General features: G+C 42.3%; 1 protein-coding gene across 4 annotated transcripts in view; it reads right to left on the bottom strand.

Moving 5' to 3' along the window:
* The window catches only part of LOC135495766 (protein CBFA2T1-like), a 62802-nt gene that overhangs the window by 34616 nt on the left and 3786 nt on the right, over positions 1-24400 (bottom strand). The window contains exon 1 of one of the 4 annotated variants that reach the window (XM_064784669.1): positions 3494-3631. The exons of the other annotated variants lie outside the window; for them this stretch is intronic. The gene's annotated coding sequence lies outside the window, so the exon portion shown is untranslated. Of the gene's footprint in view, positions 1-3493; positions 3632-24400 lie in introns of those variants that run through there. 4 annotated transcript variants of the gene reach the window in all.

Genomic DNA, 24400 nt, shown 5'->3' on the forward strand with positions numbered 1-24400 from the left:
TTTCCTCAATTGCAAATTTCCATTGATTTAATAATGGTGTTTTAGCGTGTGATTTGAGCATCTGTATGCTGAGATCCCCACAGGATGTGTCACACTCCACATCTGTCCCTTCCCATTCTCGTATTTACACCAAAACCAATAGAACCAAACATTCGGATGATTTCATTACAATGTTACAGCATCCTGTGGGACAATACGTTTAATTACGCAGCAGATGTAACTAATAGCATTAACAATGAAATCAGTCTAAATCACCTGCCTCATATTTGTTACATCCGTCACAACTAAAATACTCAAAACTTTCAATTGAGTTTCATCGGATGTGAGATCTGAATCGGCCATATGTCTCGACCGTTTTTCCCCAATGATGATAAACCTGCCTCAAGCTCGATGCATCTCACATGCCCCATGTTCCCACCGAGCTCAAAACGATAGATTTGAAACGGTGAATTCTAATATCCGGGGCAGAGGGAAGGCCTAGTGTAGTTCATTGTGACTGAGTTTTTTACACCCGCCATAAAATATCCTGGTCAGAATTGTATAAAATCAGTTGCTTGTGGTTTGATGAGAACCTAAATGTGGGCCCAATGCAGACTGGACCATCAAGATGACATCCAGGCAGGAATACAGATACAGAGTTTATGAGGAGAAAACAGCCACCTTCTTTGAACAAATGGGTTGGCCTGAGGCTGTGGATGATGCAAAAAGGGGCACCAAGTACAAGCAACAGGCCTCACTCCTGATAAAGTCAATGCCCTTCCATATATGTATGATAGGAAACAGGTGTGTCTAGCATCTATTGTGAGACTGGAATATTAATTATGATATGATAATCATTATTTGGATCCAGCTGCAGAGGGGGCACAGCTGGGCCAATGAGCCAGGGACTTGCAGACTGACAATAGGGCCGGGTTGCATACTACATATACACAGCGGAGCCTCTCTGGGACTAAGCAACTGAGGGTATGAAGCAGTCTACAAATATAGAGAAAATTATATCATTAAAAAGTAGTTTTGGATTTGCGACAACATTTGAGGGGGCATTTTTAATGATTTTGCTGCAAGTAGACCGAAATATCAACTTCTCTTAACTCGAGAATGTCCATATTTGGATCCTCTACCCCATAGCTTTGACTTCAAGTGACTATGGTGCCTGCAGAAAGGCCTAGCTTTTGGTTGTTCACTGGAGGCAATGGCTATGCAGCGGAAGATCCAAAATAATGCACATCAAAGACATTTCCAGGTGCTCAGCTTTGGCCAAAAAGGTTATCTGACCCATCAGCTTTAAAGGGGGGCTTACGGGTGGGGATAGGGGATTGTGTAACTTAATCACACCTACTCGGTTTCTGCCTATAGTCCCTTTAAACGGTCTCAATGCTATACCAGCGTAGCCTCTGATACTCCCACAGTCAACAGCTAATCTCATTACAGACAATCCTACACAATCTCTTCATCAATCGCTACGGACCACGTATGATGCTGAACAAAAGTGCAGAATTCTGATGCACGTTACTGGCAGTCATTTTGAACGAGTCGGTCAAATGGTTTCAGCTGAAGAAGACCTACATCATGTGTGCAATCTAAACAAAAACGGAGGAAAGTTTGGCTCTTCTTGAGAACAAACGGGTCGGCCATCCTCAACAGGAAGATACGTGTTAAAAGGACGCTATTACGAGTACAATGTACTGTCGCTTCATCAAAATGAAAGTAAAAGTTAAGGTGACAACATCGGAAATGGAAGACGATTTTGATTCAAGTGCTATGTAACAGTTCTGGACCCAAAGGGAACACTGTGCAGCAACCTATTGTCCCGGGCTATTGTGGATTTGAGGACAGTGTCAACGGGAACTGATTTGTATATATACTTAACAGCAGCTTATCACAAAAATCTGACACACTCAGTATTTTTTCCTTAAAGGTCTATGCTGTTCCTTACAAATTCGAAATTTGTAATTGAATATTAAGATTTTCAACAGAGTAAATATGAACTGAAGACAGATTTCAATATTGCTGTTGTGCAGACAGATATACATGTAAAATAACTACCAAGTTTTAGCCCGAGTTGTAGGCCTGATAACTGCTCTATGGCATTGTGTATAACTGCTTTTCTACCAGTAAACACGAACGGCCTGCCCTTTTAAATGGTTAAACTTCTCTTGGATCTCCCGCGCACAAGCTGTTACGGCCTTTCAGCTTCCACTGCGGTGCGGAACCATGGAGCATGATAATGGATGTTTATCTGCTATGAACATGTGGTGCCATCCTGGCAGCATATTGCACTAATCTTGACTTATTTCTTTGATAATCTGAGTCCTATCTTGTCGCATCAGCGGCATGAAAGACCCAGCAGATGACAAGTGCTTGAAATGTAAACTATGAAGGTAGTGCATCCATCCTCCTTGCGCGTTATGAGAACTATAATTGATGATACAGTTCCATCCCTGCCTGCATTGGTCTCCATGACCTAGAGTCAGCTAAACTTTAAGTGCCTCTATATTCATACAACACTTCGTGACATGGTCACTGAATTGTGCATTTAGAATGTTTTGAGGCATATGTAGTGTTTCCCAAAACAGTTCAGTACAATATCAAAATTGAAGATTGTATCAAGAGCTGGAAGACCTGAATCTTAGCCCAAGACAGACCACGATGGGCTCTATAATGTGTCTGACAGAGGAAGGAACCACACCAGAGGCCCTCAGCCCTCGAGTATTGCACTTATTATTGGTCATGATGGAGGGGCTCTAGGTGACTGAGGGGGAAACCTAGAGGTAGGCACAAGAACCATTCCAAAACATCTGGCATTTGAAATAACACGTGATTCCAACTGCTTTGCCGGCATTCCTAATAAGGCTCTCAACCATATGCCTCCCTCTATAAAGGTCCTCAATACCAGGTGACAGTCACAGGTGTTTCTTTAAGCGTAATATTCAAAATAACAAGTCCTGAATCTATTTGCCTAATTCCTCTGTCATCCTGTGCACAATTATACTCTGAATACCTTGAACTTCACAGTACACAATGTTTATGGTATGCGGTAAAAAAAAAGAAAAGTTAACATGCCCGCTGCAACGACATGATCAGGGGACTACGAGCTAACCTTTTACCCCTCAACAATTTATCGCGGATCTGATCTGGCAGAAAATCCATCAGATGCACCTTTTCATGGAGATCAATGACCAAAATGTGGTAGAAGCCGTCCTAAATACCCAATCAGGCCAATTTTATCAAAGGTGAAGCAGAGATACCGACACACAACGACCATAACCAACGCATGAGTACATGAGTAGGCCTAGCAACTGAAAAAACACATCGAAATTAAAATCAGTGTCTTTAACTTTTTCTGCTTTACTTTTGCTTCCCAAAGCCCACTTCACCCGCAGCTTGTAAGGGTTTCACTCTAAGTTCAGCATGACACACCAGGTGACACGTATATGTAAAGAGCCTCACAAACCTTAGCACCCATCTGACAAAACATTGAAAAGACACTTACATAATGATGTTGCTCATATCTCCCAGATGGGACTCCAAACTGGCAAAAAACAACGCAGTCATTTTGACGTTCTCGTCTCACTTGTAAAACGTCACCGTCACCTGGGTCTGGCAATGCTTTATGTATGAATCATATGGCGAGAAGAATCTATTTCCTCATCGGGAGGGGATCACAGATGCAAACTACGCCATACAATCAATGGGCAACCCCTCAATGAGACTCAGCACATGTGCCAACATATTGTTCTCAGCTATTAACCCATTGATCTGGTTCGCTGTTTTTTGGCGTGTCTGCGTTTTGTAGATGTGATGTGTGCGGAGATCGCTTAGTGGGCTTCCCCATCTGAGGCCAATGGAGAGTCGGAAAGCTGATTAACACATCCATACCCAGGGGATAGTGCTCTTTAGGCCATGACTAGTAATTTGCCAGATTAACAAAGCCATACCCAGCCAGGCGATGGGGATCACTTTGCCATCTCAGAAAGTCTGCTAACTGTAATGTGAAAAGCTCAATATCACAGGGCTGAGGGAGGAGAGGGGAGGCATTCTGCTTTCTGAAGGACTTCCATAGCCTCATGGGGGAAGGGAAAATAACCATGAAAGATCTCAAACTGTGATCTCTGGAGTCTGGAATGATCGAGTGGTTTTTGTGGATTCCAGACCTGTTGATAACTTGTTATAACCTGGCCAGAAGTCTGCAGGAGACATACAGGAGTTGAAAAGATAGTAAAATATAAAGGGAACGGTACGTGAGATGTGACAGCAAAATCAAAGTTGGCATCAGTCATAAGGGTCACCACAACATACACATTTTTACATCACAAAGAAGCTTGAGCACCTATCTTCCGCCCCTGATGATGACATCTAAGTAAAGCAACACGTAGAAAATCATCAATCTTACCTGAATACCTAACTGGTCCAGCAGTTGCAATACCGCCTGGTCCATGATCAACAGTTCTAATAGCAGCTTGACTTTGACCAGAAATTCTGAAAGCAGCCGCTGGACTTTTACCAGGAGTTCTAAAAGTAAAACCACTACTTGCACACCACCTAGCAGTTCTACATCTTATTTGACTCCGACTCACAGGTCCTGAATGATATAACCCACATGGAGTTCTACCACCAATTCTGCCAGTGTTTAGTCCCTTCATATCATGAACATTAAACTCCATCCTTGTTCTAAAATGTCGAGTTCTGCAAGAGATAATGTCGATCCTTCACCTTGCAAGTTCGAGAGTCTTGGGCACTATGGCAATGTCCACAGGAATGGTGGGTGAATGAGGATCCTAATAGGGCTAGGAGGTGAGAGAACAACTAGAACAGGATTGGTCGCATTCGATGTCGAGTTTCGAATAAATAAATTTCTTTAACAGCACAAGCAGTACCAGATCAGTCCAAGGAAAGGAACTGCTGTATAATGAAAAAAAAAGATGTTTCCATCATTTATAAGGGGATAACTCGAACGTTGTCACAACATTCAATGATAAACATTCGGTTTCCATAAAACCCCAGGAGTGTCAACTATGCATTGGGCCCCTTTCCGATGAAAAGTGGTGTTCTACTTCCCTCCCAGGAGCAAAACTGTTGCCATAACAAGACACAATAAACACCCTCCACACCTTCTTCTTGCGTATAGGGCCGAATTTACAAAGGGTGTTTAGCTTAAAACAGCGTTTAATGTCTGAATAGACAGAGTCAGGGCCTTGCAGGGTTTCTTCATGAAAACCGCATTAGGCCCTGAAACTGATTATGTAGAATTTACACGCGTCTAACTCTTAAACACCCTTCGTAAATTCGGCCCAAACGAATTCTTAAAAGCCTTTGCCAATGCAGAGCCTCCAATCAGGACTGATGATGTAATTTCCTGTCGGTTTTGGAAGCCAAACCATCCCGCTCTAAAGCACCGTACAAACAAGCAATGCTGCTCCTTAACAGCAGCTCCTTGGGAACTGAAAGAGGAGAGACAATAGACCCATATTAGAGTGGGATAATCAAAGGTCTTCTCTCGCAATGATGATACATAATTATGCTTTGATCTGAGGGCGTCTGATGATGATTTCACCCGACAATGCGACTGCTGATTACAGTTGATTGTGGGCCCTCTTCTTCCCTAATTATTTACCTTTGTCTCGTGTTCTTTGTAGCGATTTCTACCTGAGAATCACAAGTGAGCTATCCAAGACTTTTAGGGTGATGCAGGTTTGATATGTAGAGCACTGATGTGGCCGACAGCTGAAATCAGCACTGAATAGCTCCAATAAGATAGAAAACCCGCATGTTTGAAACCTGCAAACAAAACCACACCCTATAAATACATACGAATATCATTGTGTTTGTTGATAATAAGATGGCAGCTTTATTTAGACTTACATACCACCACCACATCAGCAAGATGTCATCGTCCATTCAGAAGCAAGACAATGCCCAACATGTTACCAAGATATCTACAAATGAAAACATGTTGCCCAAGTTTCTGGATAGAGGTCTTATTCATGGATGTTCATGGTGCAAGGGGGTAGCCCAAGCAGAGAGACAAGCTGTTGACTTATTGAAAATGATTAGATTGCCAAATGACTGATGGTCTTGTCATCCTCAACTGCTCTCCTTTAAGTCCAAGCTTCGCTCACCCAGCATATAACCCGAGACACTGCGTGCAGTTTGAATAAGGCCCTTTAAATCCTGCCGCCCTATAGTTTGTGAGACATCCTCCATACATGTATACATGACTGCAGAACAGCATATCAGAGTTTGCCATTCTGCAGACACTCCTGTATTCATGTCAATCACCACTTGTCCAAGAAATGTACAACCAAACTTTCAGGGTACGATAAGCTGAATGAACAGTGTGACCCCAAACAATGCCAACCACAAAAATAGCGATGAAATCAGTTCAGAATCAAGTCCAGACATGTGCACATGAACTCAAGTCTACGCATAACTCTGACACCAAGTTTCAGGTCTTGGGTCCAACAGTCTGTGGTGTGCCTTTTCTAAGAAAATGGCCAAAATATTCAAAACTGAATTATCTCAGGTCGTTCCATTGGTCCACCCTATCAACATTTGCTCTCATGAACTCTGCACTTCTCTCTGAACGCCTCCACAAGCATCCCACATCACAATCACTCATATGTTACCCAACCGAGCAAAAAAGCAAGCTGTCGTCACAGAGACATATTGAAAGTCGTGTAGCATATCGTATCATCTGTCGCTACAATTCGATAGTCACCAGTTGCTCACCGAGTGTTACTTGGGTATTCGATGTAAGAGAGAATAAAATGATTTCGGCAGCTTGAACACTGAGTAATCTTTGAAACTGAATTACAATCATTGAGTGACATCAACAACATCACTGAACTGAAGAGCTTTGTTGCACCAAATATATATTCACAAAAATATTTCGAATTCTAACCCAGTCCCCAGATTTCTCGTTTGTAGGGCGCAGTGACACATACACACAATGTAGGCTACCATGTCTCAAGTTTAACCCTGCCTGGGCAATGCATCTAATAATACCACCATAAGTAATCTCTCGCTCAATGCCAAGGAAACCCCCAGTCATCCAGTTACACTCCGATAATGATTTCCCAATCACTGTAGATTTTCCAGCTGACCGGTTTGTGAAACCTGATCAAGGTATTATACCGTAGTGAGGTGGGGCTCAAGTGATGAGCCTTGGGTGATGTTGCAAGGCTGTAATTAATCACCGAGGAGGTAATCAGAGGCTGCAGGTACATTTAATCCAAATGATCACGAAGGGGGAATAGATCCTTTGCTTTTAGAGACACAGGTGACCTATGTAACTCAGTGGTTAACAACAGGGAAATGCTGCTGGGTAGCTTCTGTGACAATCAGTCAATATGTAGATAACACATTGTCCAATATCATCCACAAAGTTACATATCTTAGGCCGGTTGTTAAAAAGAAGAGTCATTAACTTGGAATTAACTTTAACTTGGTGCTAAGTCTAATGGACTTAACTGAAGGAAATACTGGTAATACAAAGTTAGAGACAGAACTTGTTCTGAACAACCAAGCTTTGATCGTAGTAATGTAAATCACACAGCAAGCCACTAATTATTAGGCCTGAATCAACCAAGTCGTCTCGGTCAGACGAGTCATCACCTGGCTCAGCGGAAGGCGCTCAATACAGAACCTCGCAAAAGAAACAATTCCAATTCAATTTTAATAATTCTGCGATGGCAGATGGTTTTTCTCATTAGATTCGAGCGACGAAATGAAATTCTCCTGACAGCAGATGGGACTTCCTACAATCTCCTGGGTGAGGTACAGAAATATCTGAAAAAGTCGTCAACGCACCTTTACAGCGAGGGTGGGGAGACTCAATGTGTGATGTCAAACTCCGTGCAGTTGTACCTGGGGCTGTTGTGGAAATTCAGGTGCATAGCTAGCTTTTTGGCCTTCGGGAGGCTCCCAGGGGAGGGGGGGGCAAAATGACACTTTTGAATATGGGCAGGCCTAATGCAAGCATGCGTGTTTGCACTCGGACTCTGAGAACAGATTCCAAGGGGGTAGACAAATGTTCTAGTTTGGCCCAGGTTATAATATGCCTTAGTCTGGGCTTGGCTACAGACCCCCTCAGAATGTTTGGAACCCCTGCAGCTTGCCAGGTCATGAATGAGTCAAACACCATGAGCCAGTCTGGGGGACACACCAACGGAGTCTGATGGGATCAAACAAACAAATGTAACATTTCCCACCCAGACCCCCTCTCCCCCACCTAGCCAGGTCATGCCCCGTAGAGGACACACCTTCAGTGACACACCAACGAGTCTGAACCCAGCATGTGACATTGGATGAAGAACCAAGAGACACTCAGCCAAACAAACATAACATTTCCCTACCAATACCTGGGATTGATTCACCAGAGATCTAAACCTTGCAAGAATTTTTTCATGTCTGAATAGTTCATCCCGCACATGGTGTGTTCTCATAAGTTCATAGCTGCTGGCAATGGTAGGCTACTGAATAACCCATGCTATTCAGATTGCGCTCAGGCTCCTTGGACACCACGGGTCTTGCCAACGATTGGAGAGTTTTTCCAATATCTCAATCAAACTGACCATGATCAATCATTGATGACGGTTTTTCGTGATTCTTTTAGTATTTAGTTGAGGGTGATCTCAATAGACCGAGGAAGTACCACAAATAAACTGATCAGCTATTTGCCAATTCTAATGGAAAAGGAGTGACAGGATACACTGAAGGGCAGGCAGGGTTACCTCCTTCTGAGTTCCGATGTTGTGGGTGTATGTCCCACGCGTGCATGGCAGGGTGATAATCGACACTCCATCAGGCTGTAGGCCCTACCCAATTAGACATTCGATGGTAACGTAAAAAGCAAAGCTGCATTTTCAGAGGAAGGGTGAGCAGGACTGTTAATAGAAGATGGCCACTTAAGACAAATATTCTTGAAATGTCTTGAGCTTGTTTGATATAACTTGCTAATAAATGGGGAAACCTATGACAATAATACAGAACATCCCAAATGGCGCCAGCAAATTTTGAGAAATCAACGTATTTTTGTAGGAATTGTGGGATCAGTATCGTGAGAACATTCCAAAACACAGGAAAACTGCAAATATTTGGTTAACATTCCCGACCAATTTTCACTTTTATCCAACCTTGGTTGAGCCCCATCCAGCTTGCAAATCGTACACAATTTGCTGCAGTGGTTTGGGAGAGTTAGACTGGCTTGGAGTTTTGCCCGCAATTGGCTACAGGGCTTGATCTCTGAGAGTTGGCCAATTAGTGAGTATACGGAAACGAAATTCTGCACACCTGCAATAATTTGTACGAAAAACTTCCTTGGAGATTGGCCAGGTTCCACCTCGAAGTTCATCAATCAACAAATAAAGTCAGGTGCAGACTCCACTTCCTGCCAACTTCGAGGTGGATCATCTGGAATGCTCGTGTGACCCGCCACTTTTGTAACGTACAGTAACCTTGAAGTGGTTTGAAGATGAGCTTCCCTTTCATCAGACTTGGACCTTGAATTGTGACAAAGACTCATGACAAATAGGACAATTTAGCCCAAGTAAGCCTGCAACTGACTATAACTCAAACACTCAATAAAACACATCGGTAATTGCCCCTAAACCCTGGCAAACAACACAACAAATACAAGAGATCTTTGCTCTAAGTCTTGAGGGAATCGCATAGTGGCGGTTTTGATTACTTCGAGTATATTGGTTGTTGCCCTTCCCACCTGGGTCCGCAGCAATCCCACGTAGGAACAGATGGGGTATAGCCGAGGGAATTACCGCAACCGCAGTCAACTGTTTCACCTCATCAACCTGCCATGCACCACATTTGACTCTCTTTGTTTAAAGGAGCACAGAGTATAATCAGTTAATAAATGAAGTGAATTCTCTCTTTGGTTGTCATCCTTCTTATGGACTTTATGGACAAAAGTAACATTTGGACAATTCAACAATAATGGTATAACACAAAATGAATATCTTTGAAAAATTTGGTGAAGTATCTGCCCCCCCCCCTTCCTTCCAAAAAGGCACTCTTACCTTACCAGGTACGGGGAGAGTGGTCCCTTCGTTCAGAAGTACGATCTGAAAAGATACCGGGAGGGGGGGGAACTTGACACCCAAAAGGCAAACCTCCTCACAGTCAGCCGGTTCATAGAACCACTACATCATTACTATTGACGCCAATCAAAACCTAGGTTGATTATAAAACTTGGGAATCAACCAGCTGAGAGACCCATACATATTTCAATACCCTCTAATGTAAGATGGATTTTTCTCACATCAAAATTGCCAACACAACCAATGCCAACAACAACTTCGAGGCGATGCCAATGCAAAGAACTTGAAAAAGAACAAGAGGCTTGGCACTCCGATGTGTCTGCTGCATTCATTGGCAATGTAACTGAACATGAACATACTCTGTGGAAACGGCAAAGGAAGGAAAGCCGCATTTTGAAGCTGCTGGATTGGTTGCAAAAAGGGGAAAAACAGTGATGTAACCACAATATATGCATACAGCAAATGATGTGGTGAGTCATTATTGGTATTGACAGAAAGCGGCAAAGGTATGCACTGTAACACTAAAACTGCAAGCACCACCCCAACCCAACAAGATAAGGAAAGGTAATTTTAGGGTGGTCTCTCAGAACAGGGCATGTAGCGTTTAATGAGAACCAAGAAGGAATGCATTTCTAACCATTCGCACACTTTCTTGGCAACACTGTATCAGTCGGACAAGTTTGTGGAATTCTTGAGAGCTAACTTTAAATGAATCCATACAGGCTGCTACTTTGTAACCACTCACACAAGGCTATGCTGCTTGGTAAGATATTCGAAAACACCTTGGTTACAATGTCTCATTTTTATCATGGAATACATTATTAGCCTCGTTCTGACAACATAGGTTTTGGCCGTAGACAACCATAACCCCTTTGGTTGGTATAAGGTGTTGAAAGTGGAATCCTGGTGGATTTTGGGTCAAGTTCGAGGTAATTTAGAATAGAAATTGATACTGAACTGAAGTATTTGTTGTCTCACCAAACACGACTCCTATGAAGCTGTCATTTGCCCCTAACTGAAACTGCTGCATTGGTTTTGGCCTAGTGAGACAACCAATACCTCCAGTCTGGTATCAATTTCTTAACAAAAAGTGATCGATAGTAATTGCTTCTGGCCAAACTTTACTGTTTCAATTCGAGGGTTTACCTGTTTCTCTAACGACTGGATCCCACACGTTTCTTGTTTGCCTTCTGTATTCCACGCCATGATTTCAATTAGGCCGCTGTTCCTTCGTTCCCGAGGAGCAAATTCTAAAAACCTCCTCATGTGTTTTAGGCATTCTTGCGATGAAGAACATTTCCTGTATTAGTGATGTCAATGGTTCCACTTAATTGAACCAACCCCGAGCTGAGGCCATCTGGTGAATTTGATTCTCGAATATCGCAACATTGAAACAAACAGTTAACAAGTCTTCCTCAGCAAAATCAGAAGACCATTGTAGAAGGAACTCGGTGACACTTTCTAATGAAGAATTAAGCACAACTTTTGTCAAGGTGCAAGAAATCTTTCTCGTTGTTTTCTCAGGGATTTTACACCCTACTTTTGAATTCAAAATGACCCCCTTCCCTAAATCAGAATGCGAACACGGGGTCTAAGGTATCTGATGAGGTGATCCCCTCGGTCCTCATATGTTGGTCCAGAGCACTCCTGTGCATTCATGTTGCTGCTTGGATAGCCTCCATTCTGAGAAATATCACAGACTATTTCGGAGTCTGATGACCGACAGTTACACAGCTTACAAAAGAAAATAAAAGTGTAGTTGATGTTCAGCTTAGAAGAACTCGGCCAATAACACCAGCACTGCAGTTTCGAAAAGAAACAATAATTGGCCTGTCCTACTGTGGGAAACGACAGACTTCTGGACGAAAGTTTCAAAATGTGCCATATGAATATTTCATCCAAATCAATGTCGACAAAGTAATGTATGGACTCTCATGACGGGATACAGTTTACACGGCCACTTCTTACTGGATAAGATTACACTTTTTACAAACGAAAGATGTTTATATTTCCAAGCCTTCTTTTTGTTGATAATGAATCAATGAGAATCAAATGATTACATTTACTAAGACTGGACCCAACTGTTCAATCGGTGCTAGGAAGAAGTTGGCCCTAAGTCCTAACACTACCGTTGATAAAATTTACTGAAAGAGATTACGCCAAGTTGAACACTGAATAAGCAGCATGATGATAGGACAGTTCTCTTGAGGATTTGTAGGACACCACAGCTCAGGAAAAAAGGCCCAGCCACTGGCAGGAGATGAAATCACCAACATTCACCACTAGCGGAATTGATCTTCCAGAAATTCAGTCAGATGTGGATACAGTGGGTGCAGAGCCAAAACTGACGTAAAAAGCACCATTATCTCTGAGGTACGCCGACTTCTCAGGGCTTGGTGGTTCAAAACAAATTTTGTTACAAACCTTTAGTTAGGCCCCTTCGACCTAATGCCAAGTAAGGTTAACGCAAGTGTTAGCGACAACACTTGTTTTGGACAACCGAGCCCAAATGTTGAATTCACCCCTCTCAGTTATGACAAGTGGCTGTCCAAGGACCACACCCTTCCAACTGGCATGCAAGAGTCACAGAAACCCCTCAAGTAAGCCTTTCATCTGGTAGTTACAGTCTCACAACCCCTCAGGCAACAGCTTGTTTTCGAACTGGCAGTGAAGATCACAAATGTCAGCCCCAGACACTGGGCCCCAAGCAGCAGCAGGCCTTCCAACTGGCAGTCCTCTTTAAAACTTGATAATGTATTGATTGACCAAGTTGAACTAATCAACACAACCAATCGATGGCATTTGTTGATTTCCTATGGGTAACCCGCCATATGGCTGCGGGACTGGAGGCAAAAGATATGGCAGTCAATAACTCCTTAAGGGTGTCCCGGCTACATTCGTTTCTGGTCTTCGGCAAGTTACTTAACAGAATAGCTTACCATGCATGAAATATATTGGCCAACAATTTCTCAATTGTTTCCTCGATACATTAGCTCATGGTCTTGGGCAGGCTGCTAGGTTGCTTGCCTCAACGCATCTTAATGATGACCTACAATCCTACTTCAACCAAGATCTGCCTTGTACTCTGGCAGGGTGACTGCTGCCCAAAGCACTTATGATGGGTTGGGATTGGATTGAGATGGAGGACATAGCCCTTTCTTCTTCTTTAGCGTTCGGATCTTGCCTCACAAACTGGCCAATTTGACAATGTTCACAATCTTGGCCAAACTACCATCATTTACTTTCTAATCATCTTGACACATAGGGCTTCAAGATTGCAAAGTGCCTTTCACGAGTCCAAGGATTGGCAATGGAAGCTTGTGTACATAACAGGGACCAAGTTGTCAACAGGAAAAGTGGTCTATCAGCAATTGTTTCTGATGAACCCAACAGCATCAGACATGGATACTACAGCTATGTAGCATGAGATTCATGTTATATTCACAGTAATGAAAAAAACAGCAAGTTTACGAATCCCTTGAGATTATGATGGTAAATATTTGATATGGTTTAGAATGTCCCATTCATGGGTTCACTTCCAATTAGTGTGAACAGGGTGCAGATCCCATTCAATGAATTATTAGTGATGAGAAATGAAACGATGCACAGACAGGCCATTTGTAGATACTGTAAACTCCATTATGGCGCACCATACAGTGCTTGCCAAAAGTAACTGTTCCTTAAAGGTTTCCCCACAGCATCCAGGCAACATTCTGTATCGTTTCTCCACAATGAACCTCATAGCTTGGACCCTAGCTAGGGTCCCAGAAAGCTGCTTTGTTGAGGTGGTGAATCGTCAAAGCATCTACGATACATTCATGGACTATACGGCAATCTACTGAAGTTACCAATGACTTTTCTTAAGCTTAGAATACCTTTTCCTTGAAACTGATGCCAATACACCCAAAGATGATAGGCAATTGATGCATGGTTTCATAGATTCTAATCCCTCTCACTTTGCCATGAAGAGACAGCCAGTTTCACCAACTAAGGTATGTCACTCCCTCATAATGAGCAACCCCTCTTCCACACCAAATCAAAGACAGAAGCCAAAGTTTGAAAGAAAGAGTCAGGGTATCTTTGAATATTTCATCAGGCCTCACAAACAACAAGGGATTGTTTCAGCCCATATTTGATATTCATTATGTATGGGTAATCCATTTGGCAATGAATTTATAATGGCGGTAGCAAAAGTACAGCCCATCTGTGTGAGTTTGGCCAATCAGTGGCACCTGGGTGTATTGATTCAAAGCACAACTACACAACCTTAGCTGCTACAAGCAATTGGGCGATTTATGGAACTTCAGACGGAATGCTGTTTCAAGTGTTTTCCCAACCCAAGCACCTCTTGAGTAGGTTAACATCTGGGCTTGTTTTCATCAGGCCATAATGGGTCTTGAATACAATTAGATTCCAACCAGTATCACCTTGTCAAGGAGATAAGAGGCTTAGAGTTGACAATTAAAAATTTAAGCAGATGAAATCGACCTGTCTTGATGGTTGTTTTTTTCTCGATTTTCATTGTTGGTTTAACTACTAATGAAAGTGGTTGTCTCAGTCATCTGCACACTCAGCTGGCATAGCTGCCTCTTTTTGCCTTTATTGCCCTGTAAAATGCAAAAAAACACTTTCAGGTAAAGCTAAGGACATTCCCCTTTGCCTTTCCACACCAGCTATGGACCCTAACCGACAACATTGGAAATGAAGATCAACAGGAACCCCATTAACAATCCCCACTTCCCCTTGGCCCTCCGATTTTCCTGGCAGAAAACGAGTTTCGATATTCAAACCCAACCAACCAAGCTAATTTCAACAAAATTAAATATTTCCCCAATGCTGTAGAATCGAGTATCTATAGATCAACACCAGGATGATCCCCGCACCTCCCGGCTAAAAGCATCGGGAGGATTTGGTCGATCTGGCGAGTGCTCTAGCCGAATATCTGGTCTCTCTCCGCTGAACAAATCCAATAATGTATCTTACCCGTGCCGTTCTTGAGATGTGATTTGATCATCTGCCAGGCTCATTAGTTAAAGCTTGTTCTCGTGTTTGTTCAGCTTTTTCACGATATTTCATGTTCCCCATTATTTGTAAAACGATAATAGTCAAGGGCCAAATCAGAGCATTTAAAATAGGCAGATGGGCAGCCTGACACAATACTCACTCAGCTGGCCAAATTCTCTTCCATTTAGATCCATCTATCATGGCCTCATTGATGCCCTTGTTGTTTAGTCTGTGGCGGCTGGACATCTCCCAGTTCACTGCAAAAAAACACTTCCATCTCCTGCTGTCTTATCTTAGCATGCCACACCCCTAAAGAGATGTTCATTCTCTGTCCATTAAATCGCCACCATCATGATATAACTAATTCAAAGGTGTCAACTTTTAATATCACAAAACCATGAAACTCTGACCGAGTCAAACACCATGACAAAAATTCCCCAGCAAGTTTTTCATGATACCGGTACAAGCGGCATGTCACGGGCAGGCGTGTGTTCTAAACCTGCTGTCAGAATCACCGGTTACAACTGTGCCATGTATTGTGAGGCAAATGGTGGCCTGTCACTGCCAGACAATGCTCTCCTCCCAAGCAATAATTAAACTATTATGCTGTTCTCGGCAGATCTGTTTGCTCGATGAATGAGCCCTGCTGATTTTGACACTTTGTAAATTTATACAGAGAGGTGCAAAAGACCTGTGAAAAATCACAGAAATTTTCACATCAAATAGATATCTAAAATCAACTTGTGCAAAAGCGGCTTTCAACTGTAGACTGTTTCTTCATCCAACAGCTTTCTTAATAAAGCAGATTACTGATAGAGTACACTTAGGTAGCGAGAGAACCCTTCCCATGAGTCAACAAATCATCCCTTGTACCTTTACATCTTACAATTAACTAGTACTTCTAACATCTCATTTTTCCTGGTCAGCAACTGTGTGTTTCTCCAGAACTCCCCTCACCGAAAAGCAGTGTGATATCAGTCAGGATTCAGTCAGGTTGCAGTGTTACCTCACATTTTTATGGCAGTGTTGAAATCAGTGGAAAGCAGTCATAGGGAGTGTTTTTCAGTCACGCAATACCAAAGCATACAGTTATACAGCAATCAAAAATAGAGGGTAGGGAGTCATAAGCAGTGGTAAGACAGTCAAAATCAGTGGTAAGGCAGTCAAAAGCAGTGCTCATTTAAATATTTAGGCTGACTGATTTCCACTGCTTTTGACACTGAAAATGACTCCCCACTATGCATCATGCACAGGGCTGGCAGTGGGGTTCAGTGTTAATTTAAATATTTCGCAGCACACTGAATCCACACTGAAACACCACTGATTTTGACTGCCATTTCCAAAACCTCTTGGAGGGAGCAGTCATTTTCAGTGTTAATATGAATAATTTATTTAATGGCATGCAGGCACGGATGCCGAGAAAGGTTTGGGGGACGTGACCCCCCTGTGCTGATGACAACCAAAGAAATTGTTCGAAAAAGCAAAAACTTCTAGCAAACTGTTACTTTTGCTGTCCTATTTTAGACGGTGTGTTTGCGTCCAATATGGCAGTGATGACGTCATCTGCACAAATAGAGGACATCGCCATTGTATGATGACGTGACACAGTAAAAAGATGACAAATTCACGTCCTTGACCTACGTCATTGCAAACTTTGTCATAATGACAGTGGTCAGATGGGGTTACTAGACGATGGGGTTACTTGAAACGACACATGGCACATAGCTACTGTCAGTGATGTCAGGGATTGAAGCTAGATCAAATTGACTTCCAAATAAAGTAACTGCACGCAGCCTGTAGAATAATGATCTACTGATTGATGTGTATTGAGCTCCCATGCAGATAATTTGCAGTGTATGCATACATTACAATTAACACCTATAGGGCCTATAGTAGATGCATGAAGATACATGCAGATATCTTGCAGTGTATGCATGCATTACAACACCTATAGGGCCTATACAGCCTTCTTGATTTGCTGAAAATACAACTTCAGTGTCTGTCGAGATTACCCTTTTTGCATTCATTTGGCTCCTTATGTGTTCCAATTCAAACTGACTAAAACTCCCCTCTTCTCATATTGAAATTCGGGTAAATATCGAGAAATATGAAGAGGTACCATGATTTCTTGAATGTTTGACTATCAAATTCAAACTTACGAGCTTCCTGTCTCAGGTTGCATTATGGGTGATATTTAACACTGAATTTGACTGCAATTACCACTGCTTTACACTGCCATCAAGTCTTAATCTCACCAGTCATAAAGCAGTGGTTTTCAGTCATGTTGAAAATGCCACGGGTTTCGATCAGAGTTGGAGAAGTGGAAATCAGTGGTCTTTCAGTCATAGGCAGTGTTTTTGAAATACGTCCTTCATAATGATATGCAAGTGGCAGTGCTTTGCAGTGGTCTTTCAGTCAAAATCAGTGGTTTTAAAACATTAAGAAAAAATGATATGCCTAAGACAGTCATATGCAGTGGGGGTTTCAGTCAAAAGCAGTGTGATGCAGTCCTTTTCAGTGCACTGCCTTTCGGTGAGGGTCCCTAGCCGTGGTATCCATATCTATAGTCGGACAACAGCAATGATAAAACAAGGAGATAATACATATACAATTAGAGCTTGGTCCCAGGTGTGGCTTCTCCCAGCTCATCATGTTCCCATCAACATTAACCAGACAACAGTTTGAAATTGACACAAAACATATCTGTATCAGTAGGTGATAAAACGAAAGTTGCTGTGTGATGCTGGCCAGATAGTGGAGTGGTTCGTAACAAAAGCATATTACAAATGGATGCAGGGTGTACAGAACACCATAATGTGAATGTTTGATGAGTAGGCCTGAATATAGATGGTGGTGGCGGTAGGTCCACCTCAAGGTTGAAGTTGGCAGTGATGAAGCAATCATGAAAAATGGCAAAATAAAGGGGCTCTGAAAAATATCTCATTTAATTGTGTTATGTTACCAGTTCTCAGATGACAGTGAAAGTTGTTAGTGAAGAGAGGCGGATTTTCATGACAGCTACAGACTTGGAGGCAAGACCAGGGGGTAGGGCCAATGCACTATTGACGGCAGCACCACGAAACACTTCTTTGCCTTGGATCAACAGACGCCACCTAGCCAAGGTGGTTATGTCAGAACTCTCAGTTGCGGAGCATGACCTCAGTTAGAGATGGGACAATTGCAAGCTAACAGAAAACCCCCCCCCCCCCCACATCAACCACCACATAGGACTATCAAAGTTTACAGAAATATACAGCATAGTCGATTGCACGAGTCTTGATGGAGATCAACATAGAGCCAAAAAAGCCAATACCACTTTCAGCTCAGGGTTCATTCATCCCACAGAAAAGAGTGAAAGTCCACACTCTTCAACACAGCAGTAAGATCACCGTGGAGAGTTTTATCATCATGATACACCTGTCTCCAAAGAGCACAACCAGCTCATCAGATATCTATGGACCAGAAGCATCTGTGACCAGCACAGGAGTGATAAACCTCTACAAATATAAATAAACCATTCTTACTTTACAATCAAAATGTAGAACCAGCAGGGATACGATCATTGGTGACATCTGTGGAACGAAAAATGCAATGATAAACCTACACAAACAAGCTCCCTTTGTTTGCAATTTCACATCCGTTTTGATTAATTTAATTTGATTTTCATTGATACATGGGTTTTATTTCAAGTCATGTTGTGGCATTAGGTAGCTGGCGATTAGGTGATTGTATATCTATGTACTCTTTTCAACAACCCTGATTTTCAGTCAAATCCATCAACCAATATGGCCGCCAGGCGGCCATCTTGAAAATTAAACAAAGTCTATTTCTCCGAAACTAATGATCAGATTGCAACCAAACTTCATGTGATTATGTATCTATGTACTCTTATCAATATCCCTAATTATAAGTCAAATCCAATATAAAAATTTCGCTTTAACATCTATTAGATTATGTGTCTATCATCAATATCCCGCATTTTCAGCATTATAGCACGCACAGTTTGCGGATGCAGACCACTTTAAAAATACCTTGTACCCAGGTCGTACAGGCTTTTCAGTCCTATACATTCATGGTCATTGATGGTCATATGGGCCCTGGATCCAAGGCCTCTTTTTGAGTTTGATGGCAGAATTTTGCAAAAATTTACCAAATGTTTGAAAAACCATGAAGCGTTTGGAATTTTGAGCTGATTTTTGCATGCAGCATCTGTACCACATCAACTACATTGGCAGTGTTTTATTGGTTCTGACTTGTCTAGGTGTAAAAGGGGTGATGTCCGTGGGTTAGCTTGGAGAATGAGAGAAAGATAAATCACAGTTGATTTGAAATCTATTCATATCAGGGGTACAGTTGCTGCAAACAGTGAACACTGATTGCTCAAGCAAAACTGTGTAGGGAGGAAAGGAATTGAATTACAACAAACAATTTTTACCAAAGTCTGACAGCTTTATGGAAATTGATGATGATTTTGGCAGAATTCAGGAGCAAACTGAGGTAGAGGGTGATGTGAGTGTGTGGGGATGTATAGGTTTGCCGCTGACCACAGCTGAGGCTAGGCACACATCTAATTGGTCATCAAAAAGTAACCAAGAATCAAACTACAATTAGTATGCACCACCAGGAAACGATCTCAAGGACCAATTATGGCAAGTTTATTATGAGTTTATGAATCAATATAACACTAGTTATTGCAGGCCGTATTTTCACAGGCGTCTAGCACCAATTTGTCACTAGTGGGGCTCTAATTACTTCAGAAAACAGTCAATTTAAATAGATTTATGGGAAGGGGACAGAATACACATCCGTAGGGGTCCCAGGTTCAACAAAATACAATGTTCAATACAGGGTTATATATTATACACATGGGAAAAATAAACTTGGTGATATTGAACGCCTTTGTAAAGGTCAGCTGGGATCTTTTAAATGTCATTTCAGTAAAGTGCTGCTCATGCATATTGCAGTGGTGTAATTCTACTGTGTCAAAAACAATCAAATAAACCAGGCTTCTGCTGGATCAGGTGGTCCAACCCTTATTCTTTCAGAAAAATCTATTAAACTGAACATGAAATTTTGAGATTTTGAAAAAATAAACAAGGAATTTGAGTGTGAAATGCCCTCTTTTCTGAATCTTGGGTCAGCTCGTGTAGGTGACCACATCTGAATGGAAAAGGACATCCCTCAGTCATATCCTTCCTAAGACACTCAGGATACCCAGCAATCAAACTTGCTTCATAGTAATAATAACCAATCTCAAATCAATCGATCTTCCATAAACAACCTTATTTACCAATGCACCCATATTCTTTGGAATCGTAACGCTCGAGGTTATTTTTTCCATCCTGGGAAATTATCTGAGATTCTATATTGATGTGCAGGTGGGTGCAATTTTCTTACCCATGAACACATGATTCCATAAAGGAACCGTTCGAAACAAGAAATTGAAAATTAGTGAGAACACAAGTTACGGATCCCACGCCAGAATCAAAACAACATTGAGATATCTTTGAGGGAGTGTTATTAAAGCGAGACAGTAGGCGGGGCCATGGTAGCTTATGTTTTGGGGATACTGGGGGCCAGAGGCTTGATTTCAGTTTTTGGGATGTCACAAGTGATGTAGATGTCCTGAGGCATTTTCAGTCCGAGGGTGGGCAGCAGCTCGACTTTTTGTAAGAAGAAATCATGCCTACATTATTTTCCCTTTAACAGCCATGAAACGTCATTGAGGGGTTATGAAATATCTTCAAAGCTTCAAGCATGACCCAGGAAACAGAAATGTATATACATGGACGCGAGTTACAAATGCAACCAAGTTTAAGAACAACTATCGTTTCCTCAAAGCCCTAAAAAGATCTTGACCACCAGCCATTTCAGTGAAGATGACACTTATCGACTAACACACTGATTACTTTTTGTCACATACAGCATCCTCTAGGGATTCATTAATAATTTGTGCAGCATGACAACAATAAATCTGTGCAATATTGATTGAGATGACATGTCTGGTAGAATTTCCCAGGGGGACTGAACAAATGCAGAAAACTTCTGAAGGAGGGGATGCAAATTGTACAGTTCTTCGAGTCATTGATGGAGCTATGTAGTGGTTAATGGCAGCATGACTCTGCCACCGTTAGCTACTGCCCACTGCTCGAGTGGGCGGGTGGGGGGGGGATGCCATCGATACTACACCAGAAGGGATTTGTTCCTAATAGACAGGATTAGCAGCCATACAAGGTTATTCCTTTTTGAATTCTACATCCACACCCTATGGTAATTTGCTTATTCCTATGATAATTGCCTAATTCATTTTAGCTACTCTTGAGAAAACAAGAAAAAACTAATTGACCTTTGTGGGCCACTTCACTCTGAACATCCTTTCCTCAGGATCTCGATGAGAATCTCCCGCTTCCCCATTCCTAAGCACATACCATCACAAGATATATTCCGCTCTTGATATTAAATGCTATTTAGCCAGGTGCCAATGACATCCAAAGCCAGCAAATTAAAAAATCTACGTAGCCTCAGGTGTGAAAGAATCACTCGCACAGATTTAATAATATTTACATCTTTGAGAGGAAACCTGGCTTTTGAAAGGTGCAGCAGACCTACTATTGTTTGAACTTCAAACTGATTCAATTGATAGCATGACTCTGGCAGGATGAGACTGGCCAGGCAAGGGTAAAGAGAAAGTTACAATTATTCCAATCAAATCGTCACTCACCACACAAAGCATGATAGCTCAAGGGTGAGAGTGCCGAACTCCTTACTAAGAGGTCGTGGGTTTGAATCCTTTCTAAGGCACTGAGTTATTTCCTGATAGAATTGAAAGTTAAGTAAGTGCTAAGCAGCAACAAGGTCATGACTGGTCAGACCTTCGAGAAAGTATTTTTTCCAAATATGGTCTGTGTCATCTTCCACAAGATTTTCATCACCTGTCAACTGACCTGTTTCAGAAAGGGACATATGTTCTACAGGAAGTAGTTGGTGTGAGTCGAGGCCACTTCTCTGTGAACTCCCCCATAAGGTTAATACATAAGTAAAGGCTGTGAAAAGGGAGTCTATCAGGTATAAGATCTGAACAGTTTGATCAGTTTGCAGTGACTCACCGGAAGGAGTTGGCCCCCTTTCCCTGTTGTCATTACCATATCTGGCATAAAAAGTTTCAAACTCTTTCCATCCCAAAAGGAAGGCCAGGCAAATCCACCCGCCCAAAGCATGGGCACCCCTCTTTCGTCCATCACCAACAGTTCTGCTCCCATCCATCAGCTTTCAGCACAGACAAGAACCAGCAACTGGTCTGAAACACAAACAGTGTTGTTTTCTTTACGCCTGGCCCACATCTGTTTTCCTACGAGTGTGGCATGTCCCAATCAACAGCATCTTAACATATTTGTTTGGGCAGAGGTCAGGAGCAGCGATCTTCCAGATTTCTCCCCGCCAGTCTGGCGCCAGAAGTTATGACGCGAACACATGCAAGTCATCATGGTTAACCTTACACCGGCAATCTGGTGAACACGTGCGGTTGTCGGATGTTCCTACTTAAAGGCTCACAACTTCTCTGTGATTTTTCTTCAAGACAGCAAATGTCTGTTTTAGCCAAAGCTTGAGTGGAAGTGACTCAGAGAAGCTGAGGGCACCACTGAAAAAGAGGGGGCACGATGGTGACTTTCAGCATCAATTCACTGAAATTCATGGTTAATTGCAAAGACTCTTTTCAAATAAGGGGGGCACCTACACCTCTGCGACTCCACCTTGATCTGCCCAGCTAAGCCACCACCCTAGGATAGAGTGATGTATGTTGATGTGGTGAATTCAGCCACCCAATGTGTGATTCTTGCATCCATGATGATTCATTACCTCCACAACAAATTTGACATACTGAGTTGAAAAGAAGGGCAGCTAGTCATCAGTAATTCCAGTTGTGGACGAGTACTAAAGATGGTGGGGGAGGAAAGCATAGTTTATCTGATAGCTCTGAGATTTGAAGACCTTTTTCTCATATTTCTTTTTGTTTGAGTAACAAGGCAAAAACACCAAATTTTTTTAAGGGCGGGGAAAAATGCATAACAGGAGGTTCGACAAATTAATCCTAAATCAAAGACAAGCAACAGTTGCTCAAGCCTGGTTGCTATCTGGCTCTCAGACTTACTGGCGACACTACACTCGCCCACACCTGGTCGAACCTAACTTCTACCATACGCCAACTGCCTGTATTTCACACCAAACCTGTCTGAGGCATCCGCTCATAATTTGTAACTAATAAACCTCTAATTATGAACCTGCTGACTGATGGGCGGGTGACTTACAGTGTAGGTAACTGACAGCCACAGCCGGCAGCAATCTGACAGCAGCAACAGTGAGGCAGGCTCAGCCAATCAGAGACAGATTGCCAGTCTCAGAAGAATGTTGGGTGCAACGTAGGCTTACTCATTACAAATAACATGGGCTGTATTCTATGGAGGGACATGCCAAGCCTCTCGCCCTCCCGCCACACTTCAGATGAGACTGTGTGCACTATTACATCTGGGGCATTCATTACCAAGATTTCTAGAATGAGAGCATCCCGTTAGTGGCGTAACATGGATCAATAGAAACCAAACTTCAAAGAAATCTAACCAGTAGTTTTTGCTACAGAGCCACAAATGATGCAGACAAAAACAGAACATTTGCAAATTTGCAAATAGACTTTGGGCTCTTGTCAGCAAAAACCCTCGTGACAAGTATCATACATGTGCCAGATGTCCCCTTCATCGACATTTGCATCGCAACAAATAGATTCGACAGACCATGATTAATTAAATCTTTACTCCCGGGATTTATCGTAAATTCAATAAACGCTGCAGAATCTCTCTTATTTGATTGATATGAAGAGTGCTTTACAAATTAAAATGAATCTTGTTTGAGTTAGTTTATATAGGCCTTTGTCAAGCGGAAACAAGCCTACATATATCCGCAGACAGAGACACACAAATTGTTTATTAATGTACGGGTGCTGCCACTGTGGGTTGATGACTAGAACTAATCACTCATAACCATGCAGGGCTTGTTTGCCCTGCAGAGTATGGAGCTAGGGCATAGGGGCAGCTAGAGATTGATACTGGTGTTGTGACAATGATACTGGTGTTGTGACGATGATACTGGTGTTGTGACGATGATACTGGTGTTGTGACGATGATACTGGTGTTGTGACAATGATACTGGTGTTGTGACAATGATACTGGTGTTGTGACAATGATACTGGTGTTGTGACAATGATACTGGTGTTGTGACGATGATACTGGTGTTGTGATGATGATACTGGTGTTGTGACGATGATACTGGTGTTGTGACGATGATACTGGTGT

This window comes from Lineus longissimus, chromosome 11 (genome assembly GCF_910592395.1).
Source record: "Lineus longissimus chromosome 11, tnLinLong1.2, whole genome shotgun sequence".
Classification (NCBI taxonomy): Eukaryota; Metazoa; Nemertea; class Pilidiophora; order Heteronemertea; family Lineidae; genus Lineus; species Lineus longissimus.